Source organism: Phocoena sinus, chromosome 5 (assembly GCF_008692025.1).
Source record: "Phocoena sinus isolate mPhoSin1 chromosome 5, mPhoSin1.pri, whole genome shotgun sequence".
Lineage (NCBI taxonomy): Eukaryota > Metazoa > Chordata > Mammalia > Artiodactyla > Phocoenidae > Phocoena > Phocoena sinus.
The window spans coordinates 133,051,904-133,075,394 of NC_045767.1; the positions used below are offsets into that span (position 1 = coordinate 133,051,904).

The 23,491-nt window shown below is 39.4% G+C and overlaps 1 pseudogene; it reads left to right on the forward strand.

The window, feature by feature from the left end:
- Positions 1 to 1,742: 1,742 nt before the first annotated feature.
- Positions 1,743 to 2,324, forward strand: LOC116754397 (annotated as a pseudogene).
- The last annotated feature ends 21,167 nt before the right edge of the window (positions 2,325 to 23,491 follow it).

Sequence of the window (23,491 nt, forward strand, 5' to 3'; positions counted from 1 at the left end):
CATAAGTTTTTATATATATATATTGGAGTATAGTCAATTTACAATGTCATAAAGGTTTTTTATCATGAATGGTTGTTGAATTTTATCAAATGCTTTTTCTATAACAGATGTCCTTTTAGCATTTCTTGTAAAGCTGGTTTGACGGTGTTAAACTCTTTTAGTTTTTAGTTGTCTGTAAAACTTTTGAACTATAGATCAAATCTGAATAAAAGCCTTGCCTGGTATAATATTTTTGGTTGTAGATTTTTCCCTTTCATCACTTTAAAAATATTGTGCTGTTCGCTTCTGTCCTGCAGGGTTTCTACTGAAATGTCAGTTGATAGCCTTATGGAAGTAACCTTGTACATAACGTGTTGATTTTCCCTTGCTGCTTTTAATATTCTCTCTTTATTTTCAATTTTTGCCATTTTAATTGCAATGTGCCCCAGTGTGGCCCTCTTTAGGTTAATCCTGAATGGGATTCTCTGCACCTCCTGAACCTGGGTTTCTGTTTCCGTTCCCAGGTTAGGTAATATTTCACCTATTATCTCTTAAAATATCCTCTCTGCCCCTTTTACTTCTCTCTTCTCCTCTGGGACCCATATAAGGTGAATAAAAGTTGTGTTTGATGTTGTCCTAGAGTTCTCTTAAACTGTCCACATTTCTTTTTATTCTTTTTTCTGTTTTTCTTCAGCTTTGGTGATTTCCACTACCCTATCTTCCAGCTTGCTGATCCATTCTTCTGTATCATATAGTTGATTGTTGATTTATTTTAGTGTATTTTTAATTTCAATTATTGTACTCTTTATCTCTGCTAGGTTCTTCTTTATGTTTTCTAACTCTTTGTTAAACATTTCTAACTTCTCACTCTGTTCATCTAATCTTCTTTTGAGTTCTTTGAGCATCTAATCTTCTTTTGAGTTCTTTGAGCATCTTTGCAATCACTACCTTGAACTCTTATCTGGTAGATTTCCTATCTCCATTTCAGTTAGCTCTTCTTCTGCAGTTTTATCTTGTTCTCTCATTTGGAATATAGTCCTCTCTTGCCTTATTTTGCCTAATGAAAAATTTTTTTATTTATTTGATAGGTTGGTTACATTTCCTGACCTTGGAGAAGTGGTCTTTTGTAGGAGATGTCCGATGTGTCTCAGCAGCACACTCCCACCTGGTTATTAGAGCTATATACTCTAGGAGTGCCCTCTACATGGTAGAATGAGCTCTCAAAAGTGACTGCTGCCAGCCTCTGGTGTCCCTATGGTGAGCACCAGTTTCCTCCTGCTTGTCCAGGTGGTTCTCCAAGATAAGCAAGTGAGTTTGACCCAGGCTCCTTTCAAATTACTGCTTCTTTCCTGGGTCCTGAAGCATGTGAGATTTTTGTGTGCACCCTTTGAGAGTGGAACCTCTATTTCCCACCCTCTGGGTTTCCTGAAAGTAAGCCCTGCTGGCCTTCAAAGTCAAATGTTCTGGGAGCTCACATTCCCCGTGAGGACCTTTACACTGGGGAGCCCAATGTGGAGCTCAGACCCATCGCTCCTTGAGGAGAACCTCTGCAATTGTAATTATCCTCTCATTTGTGGGTTTCCTATTAGGCATATGGGTCTTAACTATACCTCATCTCCACTCCTCCTACTCATCCCCTTGTGGTTCTTTCTTTATATCTTTAGTTGTAGAAGATCTTTTCTGCCAGCTTTCCAGCAGAAAACTAGCCTCTACTAGAGTCAGCAGTGGCAATGAATGTTGGCCACGTCATCAAGGTCCCGGCCATGTTCAGTTCCAGCACAAAGATCGTGAAGCCCAATGGTGAGAAGCCAGATAAGTTCAAGTCAGGCATCTCCCAGGCCCTCCTGGAGCTGGAGATGAACTCAGACCTTAAGGCCCAGCTGCGGGAGCTGAACATCATGGCAGCCAAGGAAATTGAAGTTGGTGGTGGTCGGAAAGCTATCATAATCTTTTTTCTTTTTCCTCAACTGAAATCTTTCCTGAAAATCCAGGTTCGGCTAGTGCGTGAGTTGGAGAAGAAGTTCAGAGGGAAGCACGTTGTCTTTATTGCTCAGAGGAGAATTCTGTCTAAGCCAACTTGAAAAAGCCATACAAAAAATAAGCAAAAACGTCCCAGGAGCACACTGACAGCTGTGCATGATGCCATCCTGGAGGACTTGGTTTTCCCAAGTGAGATTGTGGGCAAGAGAATCTGCGTGAAGCTGGATGGCAGCTGACTCATAAAGGTTCATTTGGATAAAGCACTGCAGAACAATGTGGAACACAAAGTTGAAACGTTTTCTGGTGTCTATAAGAAGCTCACGAGCAAGGATGGTAATTTTGACTTCCCAGAGTTTCAGTTGTAAAAAAAATAACTAAATAAAATATCATTCACAAAAAAAAAAAAAAGGTGCTCTGTAAATAGTTGTAATTTTTGTGTGCCTATGGAAGGAGGTGAATTCAGGGTCTTCCTGCTCTGCCATCTTGGCCACTTTTCTCAATGTTCTTATCTAGGACTTTTACAGTTTTTGTTTTACATTTAAGTATTTAATCTATTTTGAGTTGATATATGTAGTGGTGTAAGATAGAGCTCCAATTTTATTCTTTTGCCTGTGATTATCCAGTTTTCCCAACACCATTTATTGAAGAGATCATGAATTCCCCACTGAGTATTCTTGGCTCCCTCATCAAATATTAGTTAACTCTGTATCTGAGGGGTTTATTTATGGATCTGAATTCTGTTCCATTGATGTATGTGGTTTTTTATTTTTATGCTAATACCATACTTGTTTTATTACTATTGGTTTGTAGTATAGCTTGAAATCTGTGGTATGATACTTCCAGCTTTGTTCTTTCTCTGAATTGTGTTGACTATTTGAGGTCTTTTGTGGTTTCATACAAATTCTATTATTTTTCCATTTCTGTGAAAAATACCATTGACCTTTTCATAGGGATTTTATTGAATCTGTTTTTGTTTTTAAATACTGCCATCTAAGGAATAGATATAACAGTATTACTCTAGAAGTTTCATAAAGTCTCTGCTCTGTCCAATGCGAGAATTGATTTTTAGGTTAAACCCTTACCCAGAAGGCCTTTCAAAAACAAACAAACAATCCAAAACTCTCTTCCTATTGCTAATAAAGGAGCCAATCACTAGTAAAGAATGCAAATGGAGAGAAAGTCTTGGACAACAGAACACAAAAGGTAGTCAGCCCTGAGTCCGTGTCCATCTGACAGTTCAACAGACCCTATTGAACAAAGGCTGAAGTTCCTTAGAAATCAGTCCATGAGGATTTCTGTGTTTGTGGTATTAACAACTGGCAACTATAGACAATATGATAATGCAGATTTTTACGGAAAAATGTATGCCACCCAAAATAGATTTATCAAAATCAAAAAGGAGTATCCCAGATTAACCTAGAAGAAAATCATTCATTTGTCCTTACCTGACAAAATGTTTTCACCATTTTCTAGAGGTCAGATAATTAACATGGTCCATGATATTATCAAGCACCTAGTAGATACCAAACACATGCTGGAGAGTTAATGGTGAATTAAAACGCAGCCTATGTCATCAAAGAGCTTACAGTCTAAGGAACTAGAATCCCACATATAGTCTGTGTTTGTGTGTATGTGTGTGTGTGCTTGAGTTTGACACATTCTGAACTGCAAATTGTTGTTATTTTATAAAATGAATTTTCATTCATTCTCTATTGATCTCTTCACTGTATTTTATAATAAACTCTAAGACCATGTTATTGAGAAATAACTGGAAGAGAAACAGTTACCCGATTATTCCATCTGGATAGCAATGACTCATTATGACCGGGAACATGGCCCTAACAGGCTTATTTGAAGCTGGAAGTGCTATATATTTTGAACAAAAACACATTATTCTTTTACAACAGGGAAAAATCACTGTGAACAGTTGTACAGAAAAGTGATGTTAAATACAATAGATAAAATAGTTATCAACCTTCCTTTCAGTGATTTCAACAAGAATCCAAATCTTCTTATGGAGGAGAATCTAATTTTTTCATAAAGTGTATCATTATTATCTGGGCATAATTCATTGGCAGGGAATGAGTCCTCACACAGACACTGGTGATAATACAGCATTTGCATTTTCCTTTCATTCCTCTGTAGTTCAGAACTTTATGTTTAAATAATGAATAGAGGGTAAGGATGGTATCTTAATCTTCCTACCATCCTACCTACTGAGACAGCAATACCTCTCTGGCATGATTCCACCGTGCTAGTTCAGGCTGGAATTGCCATTTTGATACTTTTGAAAATATCTCTACTAACCATCTCACCTAATGCTTCAAAGGTGATTATTTCAAGCTCAATTACATCTTCTTGGTGAATTTTGGCATTTCTGGTGGAGGAAGTTGGCTTTATTCTGACATATGGTAGGACGATCATCTCCAAATGGATAAGTGGACTTTAGTCAAAGGACGTGGACATGTTCCTTCAAAAGGTATTTGGTATTCTAAACTAGGCAGCTGCAGTCATGCTTTTAAATCTTCTGACTTCGTGGAGGAAGAGAGAGACCCAGCCTGACTATTTGTATTTGTATAAGTAGTTCAGTTAGTTCTCCCCCAAAATTCGTATGTTTAGAGTCACATATGAGAGTAACACCTTCAACTATTTCCTATGACTAATTACTGAACAACAAAGGCTTCCGCCAAGCCACTGGAAGAGCATCTTTCTGGTTTGTAATTAATGCATCTCCTTTGACAAGTCACTAGTAGAAGGGAGGAAAGAGCTTATCTTAAATAGTGAACACACCTCTATTTGTCATAAACCCAAGTTGAGCTTTTCACAACCACATTCCATTTTTTTTGTCTCCAGCCTAACAATCTCTAAACAAGGGAAATCTCTCTCTAGTTATGATGTGTCTGAGGCACATGTGTTAGCCTTTTGAAACATTCCAACCCAATATCCTTCCTTTTTTTAAAATACTAAGCATGAGGTCATAAATTAGAAAATGCATAGATTTTTTCAGTCCTAATCCCATTTATTAAGGTCTGACAGAAAACTCCATCTAGTTAAATCTAGTTGCAGAGCATTAAGATTTATTAAAGGGAACTGTAATGCATCTCTTTAAAAGAAGAGCTGGGTACACCCACTATATTCAGAGTTAATGGTTATTTAGCATAAATGTATAGAACATTTTTTTTCCTTCTGACATACTTTATGATATTTTGAAAATCTCAAAAACAATAAACTATAGAATGTAATTTTTCTCTCTGAAAGACTGTCTTGTGGGTTTCTCACTGTCTAAAGTGGATTACTGTACATTTTTTTGCAGGTACATATATCTGATACAGCAGAGCCCTTTATGACAAGGAAGCAAATTGCAACAAGTCCATTTCCTGTGGAGTTAGAGGTGTTCTTTAGTTACTTTCTGATCTAAATTGTCCCATAAGAGACAGTGTAATTATGACAATAAATAGTTTATCTGGTTGCTTTATAAATAGAGATATAATTTGGTCTCAATACAGATGAAACATTTTCATTATGTTTTGAGATGAAAAGGTAAAGTATGAGGATAAAAAAGTAAGTCAAATGTAAGAAGAATAGCCAATTCTTCTTTTTTTTTTTTTTAACATCTTTATTGGAGTAAAATTGCTTTACAAGAGTGTGTTAGTTTCTGCTTTAACAAAGTGAATCAGCTATACATATACATATATCCCCATATCCCCTCCCTCTTGCGTCTCCCTCCCACCCTCCCTATCCCACCCCTCTAGGTGGTCACAAAGCACTGAGCTGATCTCCCTGTGCTATGCAGCTGCTTCCCACTAGCTATCTGTTTTACATTTGGTAGTGTATATATGCCAATTCTTAATTAGCATTAGCTGATTATCCAGGTAAATGAACTTTGCTCTCTTTCATTCTCTGTTTCTGGCAGGTTTACAGATCAAAGACAAGTAGGTTAAAGCAACATTTACAAGTTAAACATTTTTGTCACCTCAATCACTCATTTCACAAGCAATAAAAGTTACTACCATTTATTGGTTAACCATGTGTCAGTCTCTGAGTGAGGACTCGACCCACATTAGCACACATTTAATCTTCACAGCAAGTCTGTGAGTTAGACATAATCCTGGTTTTATAGATGTGAAAACTGAGATTTATAGAGGCTGAGATCATATAGCTAATTATTGGCAGAGTTATGTGACTCCAAAATCTGTGCTTGTAAACTTATACTCTTCTATGAATTTGATGAACACTAGTCTGCTGACCTCTGAGAGGACATCAACTATTTGGGGCACAGGCTTAAACAGTCCACTGACTGTAACGAATTTTGTTGCATTACCATGACTGTGAATAAACAAATGGCAAGCCACCACTTCTACAACTGTAAACTCCTCCTATTTCGTTTTGTTTTTTAAAAATCAGGTTATCCGTCTCTTTATTTCCACTGTCTGGCCATGATTGCAAACAATTACAACCAGACACGTAGTTATTATTTGTAAGTAAGAATTTTTATAAATACATATTTCACTTGTAGATGAGCAAAGCTGCTTGGCTTATGGGCTGAGTAGGAGGGGAAATTGAGGGTACACACTCTACCTAGGAGTGTGCCTTCAATTAATGCTATCTTTTTGCTTCCTGACATGTCTTTTGATGGATGTCAAATCAATAACCCTTAATGCATAAGAGGGCACAAGAGGCCAAACACGTCTAAGAAAAAAAATATATTTGTATGAGGGAACTGGATTCTAAACATAGTAAGAAGCAGAAGCTCAGTACTGAATTTGGTTATGAGATGGAGATTGGGTGACAGGGATTCTGAAGCTGATCCCTAGTAACAGCCTCCCTCCCTCATAGGTCTGTGGATCTAGGAGGGTCTTCAAAGGCTCCTAATTTGTGCTCCCCCCTGGCAGTGCTCACACGTAAGATGGTCTAGGCATGCCTGTTTGTGCATTCTGTGGTCTTTTGCATCCTCCATTTCTCAGTTCTTTGATTCATCCTTTTTCCTGACTTTTCAGACCCTGGACATAACTAAATTAATGGCTTATCTCATAATTACTCCTCTGTTTATTCAGTTTAAAGAACCAGAGGAAAGAAAGTGGGGAAAAAGTGTTAACAGAGTAAACTGTCAATTGACTGCCCCTCTAAAATGTATAATGAAAAGCACTTTCAAGTTCTTATTTGATTTTCTAAAATTGCATTGTTGTTTCAATTCCCTAACAATATGACTATTAAGTGAGCAAGACCTCTATGGCTGTCTCTTAGCCAACCAGCTAACTGGAAGGCAAATTTTTTTCAAGTAGTGTGCAAGTATAATAAGGAAGAACAAATCTGACTCCACACTGGATCCGTTTCTTTTACTTTAACCTTTGTGTCCTATTGCTTTTGCTGCAAGAATGTTGGTTGCCTATAGCCTGAAATATACAGGATAGCCCACTCTCAATGTTACGACATTTAAAGCTATAATACTTTTCCATTCATATAGAGATAAAAAGTGGCAGAACAGAGAATAACACCTGCCTTGTTGGAGATTTACAGGAACATTGTGACTGGACCTACCTGGACAGCTACAAGAACAAAGGATTCTGACGCCAAGAAGTATGCAGCAACCAACCACAACCCTCCCCCTTTTAGTATAACACAAGCCTGAATTCTAACTCAGGGAAGATGGTTCCTTGGGACACTAGTCCACCATCTTCTCAGTCTGCTGGTTTTCTGAATAAAGTTACTATTCCTTGTCCCAACAACTCACCTCTTGATTTATTGGCCTGTCGTGCAGTGAGGGGTAAGAACTTGGTGCTGGTAACACGGTACTTAGGCTAACGGAAGAGGCATCTTGAAGCTCCACTGATAATCATGGGCATTTAATATTCAAAAGGATACATGCAATATTTATGGTTATTTTAAAATTCCTTATTAAACTATTTACTATATAAGCCTCACTAAGTATTCATTACTGGCTCCTTGTTGAGGGTGGTATGTTTTATATACACTTTTTTGGCTACTACTCATGGTTACAATATAGGCTGACTATATTTTAAGTTATTTTTTTAAAAGCTTCTTGGATATTTTGGTTCCAAATTCTTCCAGGGTTGACTAAGAGTGCCTAAGTTGTTTTTAGCTATTTTTTTTAAGAGGCAAATAATCATTTATATTAGTAGTGGTTAGTATAGAATTTTTCTTTCCTTTCAGAATCGGAGAACTCCCTGAGGCTGGAGCTAGCATTTGGTGGCATGGTGAGACCTTTGTGCTAAGTTTGCAGTTGAGCAACGAGTACCTGGGGGGATGAAAGACAATATCAATGGTTCCTGGAACTCAGGTGTTCTTCTTGAACCCCTGTGTTATAGAAAAATGAACATGGGAACTTCCTCTATTTCCGGTCAAGGTAAGAGGTTAGGGATGATGGTTGGGGAAAAATTATATCGTTCGCATCATATTGGGGGAAAAATTAAGAACTCCTCTGATCATTTGAGAAAACTGTGTATGCAGACACTTGAACCTCTCCTTATGATATATATGCCCTCAAATCTGTAATAATATCACCATGCTTTCCTTTCTATAAACTAAACCTCTTCCCTCTGATCAATGTGAATATTTTGCTATTTACCTGTTTAGTTGTTAACTATTCCACTTCTGTGGTTAAAAAAATCCTCTGTTATTCTTCAAGTAAGTCACCTTATAGAGATCGTAGTGTGTCTTAGTATAAGCAATGGTTCCCAAAAGTAGTCTGCAAGAGACTACATCAGAAATTACAGTCTTTTAATATATGTATTTTCCCTCCCTCATATGTAGGGGTGTGTGTGTGTGTGTGTGTGTGTGTGTGTGTGTGTGTGTGTGTGTGTTCCTGGGTCTCACCTCATTTATCAGGCAATTCTTGTACAAAAGGCTGTGTGGAAAACCCGCTAACTAATGTCGCATTCCAAACCCCCTCATTTGGCCGTTATAGAAATATGTAGGAAGTCCTCGTTATCTGTTGGGTCAGATATTCAGACAGTTAAGTTTTTATGTGAGTTGTGAAGAGACAGAAATTTTTATCTTTGTGTAACAATATTACTCTTGTAGATTTTGTGTCTTTTACAGGCTTTTCCTGTAGGATTGGGGTGTTAAAATGAAAGCAAGTCTTCTTCAACTTGTCAAGATGTGCTAAAATGAGGCCAGGGCTCAGGAGAAAAGTAGGCAGGGTGCTGTATCTAGGTGGGTTTTCATCTAGGGCAGGTCTTGAGTTAGAGTGGAAACAAGCAGATTGGGTCCTTGTGGCCTTTCTGAGGCTCAGGGAGCAGAGTTCTGGCTAGTAATAAAATATTTTTGTGCCTGGAGGACATCATCTTTGTTGTAAACACTGCCGGGGGAACTTGCTGGTGTGTTACGGAACCAGACTTCGATCCACTTGCCCCTGGGCAGTAAAGCCAGTCTACTGACACCGGGTTGGGGTGAAGGAGAGTACAGCCTTTATTGCAGGCACCGAGCAAGGAGTCCAGGGAAGCTAGTGCTCAAAACACCCAAATTCTACTTGGGTTTCAGCAAAGCATTTTTAAAAGCCAGGGGTGGAAGGGAGTCCTAGGGTATGTGATCAGCTCTCGCACAATTCTCTGATCGATTGATGGTGAGGTAACGGGGTCACAGGGGTTAACATCATCAATCCTTAGGCACCAGTAGGTCTTGGGGCTCATGGTTATCAAGTAGTTAACTTTTTCCATTTGCTGGGGCTTTTAGCATCTGTAAAACAACTCAGGAATGGGCATCAGATACTGTTATCTAGGTCCTTCAGAGGAGCTAAGGTACAGGGTATGGGGAAGGCATCTGTCCCAGGAAGGCCCCATACGGTTCTGCTTGGTTACAGGTGTCGCTGCACCCTGGAAGGTAGGTTACAGAATTGGTGGAGTTAGAATTCTGCTCTCATGTTGTGGGAGACACCAATACTCACAAATGCTGCAGGAAGGAAATGTGTACCTGCAGTCAGCAGGAAGTAACCATCCTCAGGCGTCCTGAGTGTGTCATTACCTAGGAGCCCTTAACTTTTCTGACCTGACATGTCACATTAAAAAAACAAAGCAGGGCTTCCCTGGTGGCGCAGTGGTTGGGAGTCCGCCTGCCGATGCAGGGGACACAGGTTCGTGCCCCGGTCCGGGAAGATCCCACACGCTGCGGAGCGGCTGGGCCCGTGAGCCATGGCCACTGAGCCTGCGCATCCGGAGCCTGTGCTCCGCAACGGGAGAGGCCACAACAGTGAGAAGCCCAAGTACTGCAAAAAAACCCAAAAAAACAAACAAAAAAAAAGCAAAATAAACAAGATCCAAACTTGTTATAAAAAAATCAAGGTTATCAGTATTAAAAGGCCCTTTTAAAGTCTTGGCCTTGATATGTGCTCTTGGACTGTCACTATGGACTCTCTGCTCTTTAATTCCTAAAATGAAGTTTTGTTTGGGTCACATCTGACTTTGGGGCACTTTCAAAGCGGTTCAGCTGCTGAAATGTGACACCCACTGGAGAGAAAGGAGAGCCTGAGGAGCCTTCCCAGGCCTGAGCGTGCCTGTGGAAGGGTTCACGAACTCTCACAGAGGGATGGTTTAACCCAAGTTTCATCCTATTTAACTTAACCACTTAAAGGGCTGACTTTTTTATAATGTAGCAACTCGAACAGATTCCACATCTCTTTTATCACTGAACTGTTTTCTTTCCAACTTGTTATTTTTTATGTGTGAAAGCCTTTAGATCAGATACTGAGATGCTCGTAACACTGAAGGGAGCTTAATTAACATCAAAGGCGAATTCACAGTAAGAGAAAATAAAAGCAGCAAGCAATAGAAAGCACAGAAGCTAGACCTACAGGCCTACGAGGCTTAACGCCCTGAAGACAGTGTACCAGATCAAGGGGGGCAGAATAAAAAGTTGAATCTAATTTAAAAGAGAAATCCCCTCATTGCTAACCCCAAATTCTGCATTCAGTATATCCTTAGGACAGACATCCCACAGGGGCAAATCCCTTTTCTTTTTTCTTTTATATTTACATTAAACCAGACTTTTGTGATCCCACAGCATGTTATGGGGCAGGCCTCCAAGGAAGCCTTTCACAGGTGGGCTTGGCTCGGGAGTGGAAGGGTGACTTGGAGTACGATCACCTTTGTGGCCTTTATCTCACGAGCAGCGTGTCCCTGTGGATGAAGCCAGGAGAAACATAGCATCTTAGCATATGTTGGGTCTATAGCAACTGTAGATTCCTTGGGTCACCGTCCTCTTCTGAGTTTCTAATGGCCTCGGTTCATCTTATTACCCAACCCTTTGCTTGGTTTGAGCCTTTGGTGATGTGACATGGCACACTGAACCCATGCTGATGAGAATAACACAAGGGGCTGAAACTAACACGATCTTTAACACTTTAAAATTTTCCTGCAGTCTCTTGATTATGTTTGCCATTTGTGGATCATGTGTGTTCCAAGGCCTAGGTTATAAAAAGAATCGTACATTTTCCAAATGGCCATTTGGCTGTTAGGAATTCTGATAGAAACCCCGACAGATTGCTATGCACGTTACATAGGTTGCCGTGGGAAGGTCATGAGCTTGCAGTCTTTCTGGTAGCAGCAACAATTCCAGACATGACGGCTCCTCAGCCAGTTCAGCAGAGCAGCGCGTTCAGTGCTTTCCTGTAAGATACTAGCGGCTGAGCCAACACCTGACTAAAGCCTGGCCTTGACTGATTATGCTGTGGGCAATCCTAATACCGTGAACAGTAACAGAACTCTGCTTCAAAGCATTTCCCTCTTCCTAAGAATAAACTTGTGTTTAAGGGTCTTTGTTATTATTTATGTCTATACACATGAAACATACCTTATGATATTAAGATACAAGGGATCCTCTTATATTTCATTTAAGATGTTAATTCCATAAATGGTTAAATATTTACTGAAAAAGGAGAGAGGTCCATTGGTGTGATTGTCAGGACATTATTTCACAATCATTGGATTAATGTGCTCCCCTCCCCTCGACGATTTTCTAACACAAAACAAACCGAATCCAATCAAAACAAGACAAATAAAACCCTGCAACAACAACGAACAGCTAACATTTGGGCATGCTTCCTATCTGCACGAATAAAACGAAGCATTTCACTGCTATCATCATGAACCCATTACGCCCATTTTGCAGATGCAGAAACTGAGGCTCAGAGAAATTTTGTTATCAAAACTACAGAGGGGCTTCCCTGGTGGCGCAGTGGTTGAGAGTCCGCCTGCCGATGCAGGGGACACGGGTTCGTGCCCCGGTCTGGGAGGATCCCACATGCCGCGGAGCGGCTGGGCCCGTGAGCCATGGCCGCTGAGCCTGCGCATCCGGAGCCTGTGCTCCGCAACGGGAGAGGCCACAGTGGTGGGAGGCCAGCATACCGCAAAAAAAAAAAAAAAAAAAAAAAAAAAAACTACAGAGAAAGTTAGAGGTGGGATGTGAGCCCAGGTCTATCAGACTCTAAAACCTGTTCTACAAGCCACCCTCCCTTTTTCTCCAGGGACTGTGATCTGCCATTGTACATCCAGTAGTGGGTACAGTGCCTGATGCTTTAGGCACATGGTAAATATGTCTGGAGTGACTTGATCCAGCCCCACACAGATATTCAGTTAGTCTGAAGAGTTTTCTCTGTTTCTCTAGGCACTTTAAATTATGTTTGGAATTCCTTTTGAGAAGTCAGAATTCCAGGAACTCAGTTTAAAACTCAAGGACGCTGTAGCTTTGGTACAGACAGCAGTCTTACCTGGGGACTCCACGCGGCCTGCATGACAAGTTGGCAAATGAGAAAAGTGAGGGGCATTTTGCTGAAGGACTGGAGTGAGGTGAGTAAGCAGGGAAGGGAAATGGATTCATTTGTTGTTGCCTCAGAGGTTAATGGAAAATGTCCGTGCTTTGCTGAGCATAACTCACTGAATAAAAGATGGAGCAAAGTTGCTTAACAAGGTCACTCAGCTCTGGGGAGAGTTTGGATCTATGCTCAATCAAATCCTTTCAGCTGCAGTGGCCGAACAAACCTTGCAAGTGGAGTCAACCAAATTAGTCACCCGGAATTCAAGGGATTGCACTTTCTTAGGATTTAATTCCTGTTACCGTCACACCTGGGAATGACACCTCCTAATTGAGTGTCTTCGGTAATGCCCAGAGGCTCCTCTGTGATAAGCCCCAGAGGACAACCATTTATCTCATTTAGATTCGGACTACTTGCTGAAGAAAGACATTTGTGTCAGCAGAAGAAGCCAACTTTGGAATATAAGGAGGACCCCAACACTGTATCACCTTCTAGATGAACAAAACAGAGGCACAATTTTTTAAACTATTGAAAGGCATGAGCATAGGGGTAAGAATTAAGAGCTCTTAGCTGAGGCCTGCTGTACAGCACAGGGAGCTCTACTCAGTATTCTGTGATAACCTATATAAGAAAAGAATCTAAAAAAGAATGGATATATGTATATGTATAACTGACTCCTTTGCTGCACAACTGAAACTAATACAACGTTGTCAATCCGCTACGCCCCAATAAAGTAAAAAAATAAAAATAAATAAAATTTTTTTAAAAAGAAAAAAATAATTTCTCGCTCTGTGAAATTCTACCTCCCCTCCCCAACCAAGTTAGTTATTTCCTTTTGTACTTTGTATACGTTTCTGCTCTTCTGAACAGTCCATACTTACTTCTTTAGTTGTCTAGGCTGTGCACTGCTTGAGAACAAGCTCGTTGTGGTGTTTTGTCTCTGTATCCTCAGCGCCTAGAAGGTGTTTAAGCGCATAACAGGCAACAATGAATATTTCTTGAATGAACAAATGAATGAGTAAAATCCCATTGTTTACAGGTGATAGAAAGCAAGACCCAGAGATGTTGAATTGCCTAGAGTACCTATTTGAAAATTTGGGATCAGAACTCAGAACTCCTAGTACCGAGTTTTGTGTTTATACATTGAAAGGCAAATACTGTTTGGGAGAATATTGAGTAAATATCCAGTATCAGTTCTAATTCTCAGAGGGAGCTTTATACTCTGCAACAAAGTTAATCACTCATCACTTCCAGTTTATCAGCCCACTGAAACTTGGAACACAGAGGAATCATAAAGCCCAAATTGCTTGCCATGGACTAGACTGCTCTCTTCCCACGAGGTTGCTTGCCCACTTACATCAAAATTCATATGCTGTGCTCTCTCGATTTAGGCTTCGTGGAATGTCAAACATTTTTTTATCATTGGTCGCATAATGCAGCCCATTTATGAATGGCAGTGGGTATAATAATCTTTTCCATAAGGCTAGTCCCACAGAGGGGAGGATTCTGTCATGACACTGTGATGAAAGCTAATTATGTTCCCCCTTCCAAAAGCCTTCTTCCATCATGCCAAGAATGGCTATCAGGAGATTGCCAGGTGTAGCGTTCTCCTCTTTCACTCAGACTCTGTCCAGAAATTTATTTACCACGGAGATGGAAAGTGTCTTTCCCTTTGCCTTAGGGCTTCTACATACAATTTTGACAGCCTTTACTTTATCAAAGAAATTGTGTCAATTTAAAAAACCATAGCCTTTCTTACTCTGGTTGAATATCAAATTTTAGACACAGAACGATCTCTTGAATGTCACATCTGAAAAAGACTTTCAGCCCAAATGAGTGAAAATTTATACTTTTGAAATGCCATTAGTGTTATACTGATCACTGTGGCATTCCTTCAGAAGGATTTCCTTAAGTTTGAATTTTCACTCTTCGCCACTACGTTTTAAGCCGTTAACAGGTATACCTGCCACATGCATGCCAGGCTATATATATATATGTATGTATATATATATAATCCCAACCTGCAAAACTTTAGGCAAGGGTTTCTGATGGAAACACAGAGCTAAGCATCTCTGAGGCTGATGCATCTCAACAAATGGCAGAGCAGGTGCCACTAAGGATTTGATGGATCCTTTCCAAATAGCAGAAGAAGTGCCCTTATAGACCAGAGCATACCCTGTCTTTGTATTTGGCATTTTTTCCCTGCTTTTCAGGGGTTCTATGTCCTGGCTGCCCATTAGAAATATGTGCACATTATAAATACCTGAGGGAGCTTTTTTAAAAGTTTGAGAATTGGGTCCCATCCTAGTCCAATTAGGTCAGAAAGTCCAGGGATGAGATCCAGGCATGGGTACTTTTAAAAAGCTCCCTAGGTTATTCTATTGTTCTTTAAAGCCACATCCAAGCTAAGTTGTGACTTGCAGTCACATTAGGGGGCTGACATAGTCCCCAGAAATGCGTTCAAAACATCATAGCACGAACTTCCCCTGTCGACGAGCTACCAAAGTGGTTATTAATGGTGTTCTTTTGCTTCAGTCCCCTCCCTGCGCACCACCTCGAACTCCCTCCCCGAGGCACTTTCCAAACGACTGCAAATTTAAGTAAAAGGTCAAATCAAAGTAAGACCAGGGTGAACAGAGGAGCCAGCCTTATACTATGCCCAAAACAGCCTCTAGCTTGAAATGCCTAAACACACAGACATGACCAGAGGGAGAGAAACGGTGCAGCAGAAATATTCTAGGCAGACAAAAGCCTCTTCTCAATTTCAGCTGCTCTTATTTCAGTCTAGTCAGATTGTGAGGGCTGTCCTTGTGTTCCTCATATTGCCGCACTGTCTTTTTTCACTGACGCTTCTGCTTAATTGGTTGCTACTTCCCCAGAATTTGAATTCAAGGTAAAGTTACTATGAAAAACCTTATCTGTCCTGAACCAGTTATTATGGAAAGAAAGACTTCACGTGATCACATCAAGCCTTTCTTCTCAGCTATCAACCAGAACGCCTGGTCCACAGCGCTCCACAGAAGTTGACTCCTGGGGCTGGGACCCATCTCTCAGGGCCACGATGTCCGGTGACCTGAAAGGAAAAGTGTTTGGGCTGCTCCTTCCTATTTAAGATTCACTACTTGCGCTGACTGGAGTAGACAGATTGCAGCTGTGGTAAAACCTCTATTTGTTCGAGTTGGTTCTTTCACTCTCTACTGGGCCGTCTTTTAAATTGACAGTTATAAGTAATGACAAGGAGACCCCCTCAAGGTATGATGAGTAAGTAACAGGCTGACATATCACCGGCAGTAGAGCAATCTCTCAGCTGTCCCCCTGAGATGGAAAAAAAGCCTATTCACCTTTACCAGCTCCATGCAATGAGTCCTGAAATCTCAGCTTCTCTTCACCATGAGCCTTGACCCTTGGTTTGATTTAATCTCACAGCAGCCTCTACTTTCTTCCTCTAATAAAAGCCTAAGCTATTTAAAAGGAAATGCAGTGAGCTGGCATACCTATTGACTTCATTTTGGTAGGTAAATTCACTGGTTGATGGAAAACATAATCCACCAGGATAGAGAGAGCGACAGATGAGCAGCCCCTTGGACAGATTAACAATTCAAGGTTGGCTTGGATTACAGCCATCAGATTCAACAACCCAGAGTGAAATCCACCAACTCAACACTGATAAAAAGAACTCAACTGTTTTATAGAGTCATTGTCATTTTAAAGTTGAATCCACTCTATCAACATGTCGTCAATTTAAATTTAGAAGAATAGATGTATTATTTATTTATATTTATTTTATTTAATTCTCTTTTGTCTATGACATCAAGAGCAAATAATGTCGCTTTTAATCTGGTTTTTCACAATAGTCCACTTCCTACACGTCAAGCACTAGTAACTGATTTTCTGGACTATTAATCAAATCAATTTAAATTGATGAGGGTCTTTGGTTTGGGAATATTGTAATTCAAACTTTGGGTTTCTTTTTGAGTGGCTCTTGGCCCTGATGTGTTTTTTTATTTTGTTTTCTTCTGAGTTACCACTGTAGGCATATTTCTGGCACTAAATTCAATAATAAATTCTCTTTACTAATCTCCCAGAAAAGTCAATTTAATTTTCATGTACTTGGATTATAATAGCTTTTGAAAGCAATATGGATTAAAAGGCAAGTTTCAAATTCTTGACCTATTATTAAAAAGAGCTATAATCATTATTACATCTATAATATTGTTAGAGACTCTTAATCCAGTGGTTATTCACCCACTAGACCAAGAATCAGTCACACTTCTTTAGAAACATTGTGATTTATCATCTTAATAGGAATTTGAGTATTTTAGAAACGAGATGGGCTACAATGGCAGGACTCTTTTTTGCTGTTGCCAGAATGGTTATTCACTGGGAGGTTTACATAATGAACAATTAGCAGGCTATGCCCAGTGAATGCTACCTCTGCTGCACACCTAGAATTGCTTTTTTATTTTTCTTATAAATGCCTCTAGGCATTAGGCCACTATGGAATAATGACCAATGACTCATTGCTGTTCAAATGGAAAGCGCCCCAATCCACCTCAGCTTTGTGCCTTTCTCCTTGTTTTATATTACGTATAACCTGATACCTCCAGGTATTGTCTTTTTGGATGAAAACCTCCTCTCTTGTGGTCTTCTTCACGCCCATAAGCAGTTACTCATTCCCAACTCTTGGAACCACAATGGAGAGTAGAAGAACAATGCCACAGTTAAGGACCAGGCACAGATCTGGCTTACAATAAAGTGGAATCCTGAAGTTCTCGGGAAAGCTGTTGTGGGAAACAAGATTATTTCAACCTCCAAGATCTCTCTTACTGAGTGTTTAGTTCTCTGTTAAAGAGGAGGCCAAGGGTGTCATTGGCCCCATCTGGCTTAGATTCTGGAGGTCACTTGGGACATTGGTCTGGGTTGGTAATAGAGAGGCAAGTCAGCATTTCTGGGATCAAGACCAAGTACATCTAAACCCTGCATGGCCACGAATAAACAGTATCAGCTTTATTGATGCGTGAAATAAGAGTCAGAAGCAATGTCTAGTGCCCTGTAGCTGTAGCTGGCTTAAAGTTAAAGTTGGAAACAGTGGTGTTTTTTGAAATGGAAAGGCATTGATTTGTCCCTTCCGTCCCAGGAACAGATTTTTTCCCTTCTTTTGGGGAGCTGCATTTCCTTCCACTTCAACTAATTATTTCATTTCACTGTCTCAGTCACAGGAGTAACAGCACAACCCAAGCTAGAGTACTTAGAGTACACTAAAAAGTGTTTGCCTAGACCAACGTCAAGGATCTTTTTCCTTATGTTTTTTTTTCCAGGAGTTTTATGGTTTCCCGCCTTACATTTAAGTCTTTAATCTGTTTCAATTTATTTTTTGTGATTGGTGTAAGATAGGGTCTAGTTTCATTCTCTTACATGTGAATATCTAATTTTCCCAGCACCATTTATTGAAGAGACTGTCTTTTCTCCATTGAGGTTTCTTGGCTCCCTTGTCAAATATTATTTGACCATATGTGCATGGGTTTAGGCCCTCAATTCTATTCCATTGGTCTATGTATCTGTTTTTATGCCAGTTCCATTCTGTTTTGATTACTATAGTTTTACATTATAGCTTGAAATCAGGAAGTGTGATGCCTCCAGCTTTGTTCTTCTTTCTCAGGATTGTGCTGGCTATTCAAGGTCTTTTGTACTATCCATGATGGATTTTTAAAACATCAGGGCAAATAGGCACTATCACCAAAACAAATACACTCAAACTAAAAAGGTTTTATTCTAAGTATTTTTCCTTAGCAATAAAAATATGTTTGTTTTATGAAAACAGATTTTGATTAAAATTTTTAAAATACTTTGTAAGTATGAAGTGCACTTTTTATTAACAAAAATAAATTGAGCAATATGTTGAAGTAAGAGGTTGTACAATTTAGTCTTATTTATTTAGTCTTATTTATTATTTATTTAGTCTTATCTAATAAGACACTCTTCCTGTCTTATTTATTTAAAGACTAAAAAATCAAAACAAAATATTCTGCCTTTTTCTTTCACAGTTAGTTTCTTTATTTAAAATGAATAAATAATATCTCAAAAATAAATGTTCATTTTCCAACTGCAGAAGCAGTTACTACTATCATAACCTAGATTATCTTAAATAGCATATGATGTACACAGTTCTCCAGTTTCTTTCTATGAAGTCACTTGGGGAGAAGTACTTCGAAGCCACACCAGGCTCCTGAAATTTCACTGTGGTTGGTTTTATAGAGCATATTTGTAACATCCCTGTGTCATTTGTGGTTTGTTGCCCACGATTTTCTTTCTGTCGCATTGATTGGGACTGAGGTTTTGGAGGCATCAGCAAAGGCCCGATTATAGAACAAAAGAACTGAAGTCTCTGCAACCTGACAGGGTTGAGTATGAAAACAGGAAAAAAAAATAGAAGACTGTTGTTTCGGGCGTGAATCAACCTGGGAAATTTACCTCTGCTTATTCCCCCAAGGTGGTGGAGAAAAGGCAGCGTGAACATGCTGCTGGAGAAGGTCAGACAGAGGAGGCCCAGATATCTGCTCAACTAGACATGGTTTGGGGTCTGGGTGAGTGGATTTGGGGATGTTGGGAATATCCCAGAATGACTGTCAGGGACCTGGAAATATTGGGATATTCCAGGAATCTAGACTTTGGGTAGACATTGACCCCAGACAGGAAATTTCATCCCTGGAAGGAGTGCCCTTAGTGCCAGAATCTGGATAAGAGTTAAGTCACTGAGGACCTGGGTGCTGGTTGGGAAGTTCACATTGCCCTGGTTTGTGAGGAAGGGCCTCGCCACAGGGAACCCAGTCAATCCCGACCTGCTACTGGCTTCCTATGCTTGAAAGAAGATGCTGGGATATTTCCAACTTGACTAAAAATGGACTAAAACTAGTATCACTGATACTAACAACAGCTAAGGATTACCGAGGTCTTTCTACATTCTAAGCACTAAGTTCTCCACACGTATTGTCATTTAAATCTCACAGCAAACCTATGAGGTAAGCTCTGTCTTTGTCTACCTTTTACAGAAAAAGAAATCAAGGCTAAGTAACTTGCCCACAGTCATATAGCTGGTAAGTGGTGAGCCCAGGTTGTAACCAGGAGTCTGGTTTCAGAGCCTGTGGTCATCACCACTTTACCATTGGGTGATTACAGTCTACTTAAATATATCGATGTCAAGCACTCTCCCAGGTGGGACTTCTGGGAAACAGATCCTGAGATAGAGTTTAGTATACAAGATGTCTATTAGGGAGTGCCTTTGAGATCAACACCTGGGGGAAGCGAGACAGGATTGGGCAGAAGAAGTCAACCCACGGGAGCTCTGGAGCCAAAACGACCTGAAAATAGTCCTGTGCTGGACTGAAATGGCCTGGGCTGTCCCAGAGGGCAAGATCTTGGGCAAAACAGTCCTCTGTAGCTGAGGTGTTTATGAAGAAGCTTGTGGTTAAGGCTGCCTATTGACAGTGGTCCTAGCAGTTGGGGAACTTTCTCAGAGGAGGTCTGATCCGGGTAGTACATCCCTATGTCCACTACAGGTACCCTCATGTTTTCTGAAAGTCTCTAGAAAATATGAATTAAGATTTATTCTGCTACTAAACTGACCTTAAATCCCAATTGCTCCACACATGCCTAGTTTACACTTGTATTTCTAGCTTAATTATTAATAGCTTTCCCTTTTACTCTTGAAACTATCTTGGTTGGATGTAAATTATTTTGTTTTTCTGATGCTCTTCTGCTTCTCCTTGTTCCTCTACTTATAATCTTTTATTAACTCAGTTTCTACAAAAAATTAATTTTATAGTAATAAAGACCATACCTTTGTTTACAAAATCTTTCAAAGAGAAAACAATCATCAGGTCTGCCATGATTTATCCATTATAAGCATGCTAGCTGAGAGAAAAACTCAAAGTTTGAAAACCACAATTAAGTATCTTTTTGTAATACACATATTCATGGGATCGTTTTCTTTAGTCTTGTATACTATAATGTAAAGATGACTCTGTAATTCCTTAAGACCGGGTACCTAAATTGAATAAGGTCTGTTGTGACACTTTCGTAAAACATTTATTTTAAAACTGGAATGAATGAAATATCTTCAGGTCTTCTTACACTGTATTCAAATGAAGTAACATCAACATGAACACATGAATTTCACTAAGGCATCACCCCTACCCCCCGGGGCATGTCCCTTACTTGGAAACCAAAGTATCTTTATCAATTTTTCTCAATTACGTTTGTGAATTTCAAGGTGGTATCCCCTACGATCTGAGAAGTCAGCCCCTGCATGTACCTCTGCTATGGTCTCCTGACTAAATTCCTTTTCTCACAAACCATTAGAAAGGGGAGCTTAGAAGCCAGTCACCACTGCCCTCACCGTCAGCTTGCTTCCCTAATGATAATGATGCTCTCTGCAGTGTGAAGGCCCTCTCTCCCCCATGGTCCCTGATACACACTGACCTCCATTTGGGATCAGATGTAGCGCTGATTGGGTTCTGAGCTTCATCACGACAGCCTTGCTGCTTGTACACCTTGGTCATAATAGATCACATCTCATCCCCGAACTGAGACCAGGGATGAACCATCAATTCTCTCCGTTCTCTTCTCTCTCAAATTTGGTCTAGGCATCTATGCACAAAATATCAAAGGTACTATTTGCCCAATACACATAAACTCATTAAACAGATACCTGGAGGATCACTGACCCATCAGTTTATCAGATGTTAAGATAACATTTTCAAAAAGTTAAATAGATAAGTCTCTTAGTGTTAAAGATTCAGAGATCTATTTAACTGTATCTATGATACAGAATGATGAAATTGATTACACACACACACATACATATAGAAAACTATTGATGGAATAAGAATACTAAGTAATTTCGAGTCAAAACTGGTTAATGCCCGACTGGGCCATACAATGGTAACCTCTGGGTTATCTTATCTCTTCTAATAGATACAGATCATTTTCATCTCTCCTGGATAAAAATAATTTGCAATTTATGCATTTTCTACAAGACATCCTCTGATTTTTCAGAACCTGAGCCCTAATAGCTACTACATACTGATTCAAATAAAGTCACATTTCCTAGGGAGTCAAAAAACCCTCAGGGAATCAGATCCCCCTCAGGTGAACTCATTAGACAATGCTGGGCATGAATTTGAGAGAATTTGTTGTAATATTCTTGGGTTTTTTTTTTTCAAGCTTTGAACATACAGATATATAATGTTTTCCAAATACAGATATTGCATGAAGGGTTCTGATTCCTTCTTCAGTCTGAACTGGTCTCCACACATATAAGCAAGGCTCTGAGAAATAGGGTTTTCATTTAGGAGCATTGCTCACAGTTCACCTTAATCTGTGTGTTTTTTGCTCCAATCCAGCACCTTATTGGTTTGCTCTTGTTCTTTTTTACTTTATATATGTCTTTGTTGTAAATATGACTTTTCACATAAGCTTTCTTATATCTGTTGGGCAAGACCATTGTGTATAAAAAATTAGCAAATAAAAATACACTTATTACGTCAAATACCATATAATTCGAAGTTTATAACGCTAACTTGCTGAAAATGGCCTTTGACGTAACACGTCTATAATAAATGTAAATTTTTAAAAAGATAAAGTGATTTAAAGAAAAACTAAACCAAATAAATTCATAGATCAATTGCTTAAAGTATTGAATGATTATGGCATTGGCGTTGAACTCTCAAAAACCTGGATTTGAAATCTAGTTTTAATTTGTTAGCACAGGGAACTCTACTCAGTGCTCTGTGGTGACCTAAATGGGAAGGAAATCCAAAGAAGAGGGGATATATGTATACGTATAGCTGACTCACTTCGCTGTACGGCGGAAACCAACACAACATTGTAAAGAAACTATACCCTAATTTAAAAAAAAAAAAGCATTAGGAGCCCTGGTAGCTCCTGATTCGTAGGGCAATTTGGTTTGCATTACATTTTTAGCAAGATCATTTATCTGTGAAGAGCTTCCTCAATTCTACATGTGGATGACCCCATGGCACATAACAACATATCAGCCCACTAGTGTCTCAAAGCACCTTCTGAATTTTAAGTAAAGATCAAATATTTTATAAATGCATATAAATACTTTGGGCATAAGAACATTAACAATAATGTAATTGTATGTAAAGTAGATATTTTTCTGCTTCTAATGCAGGAGGGACTGTAAGAGTTCACTGATCTCATGTCTGATATGGCAGCAGCCTTTGCCAACTGGCGTTTCTCTAGAACTATTACTTGTTAATGTTCCTAAATGTGCTATCATTGCTGTCCAATAACAGAACATTCTGCTGTGATCTGAAGTGTCTATATTGAACTGAGAACAACACACTGCCCTCGCTTATGAATTATTTTATTTTTTATGTAGGTGGAAAATGTAACTGAACCAAGTAATAATTATTAGTTATTTATTTAACTGTATCTCAGAGGCTGTAGAAGTCTTTGGCAATCAAGGGCAGTAGTTGCTCATATAGAAAATTTGGAACTAGTTTTTCCAGTGAAAAGAAACTTTTACTAAACCCTAAGCTGTTTTCTACATTAATCCACATTTTTGGAGATATATTGATCTTTTCGAAGAGTATTGTCTCGTTATTTATATTTTGTGCAGTTCATATATGAAACAAGTCTTCAGATAAGACTCAGTTCTGTTAAGCACCTTGTTTACTCTGCAATGAAACTCATTTACTGAGGGAAATAATTATTCATAAAGTCTTCAGAGTTTTTCCAGGA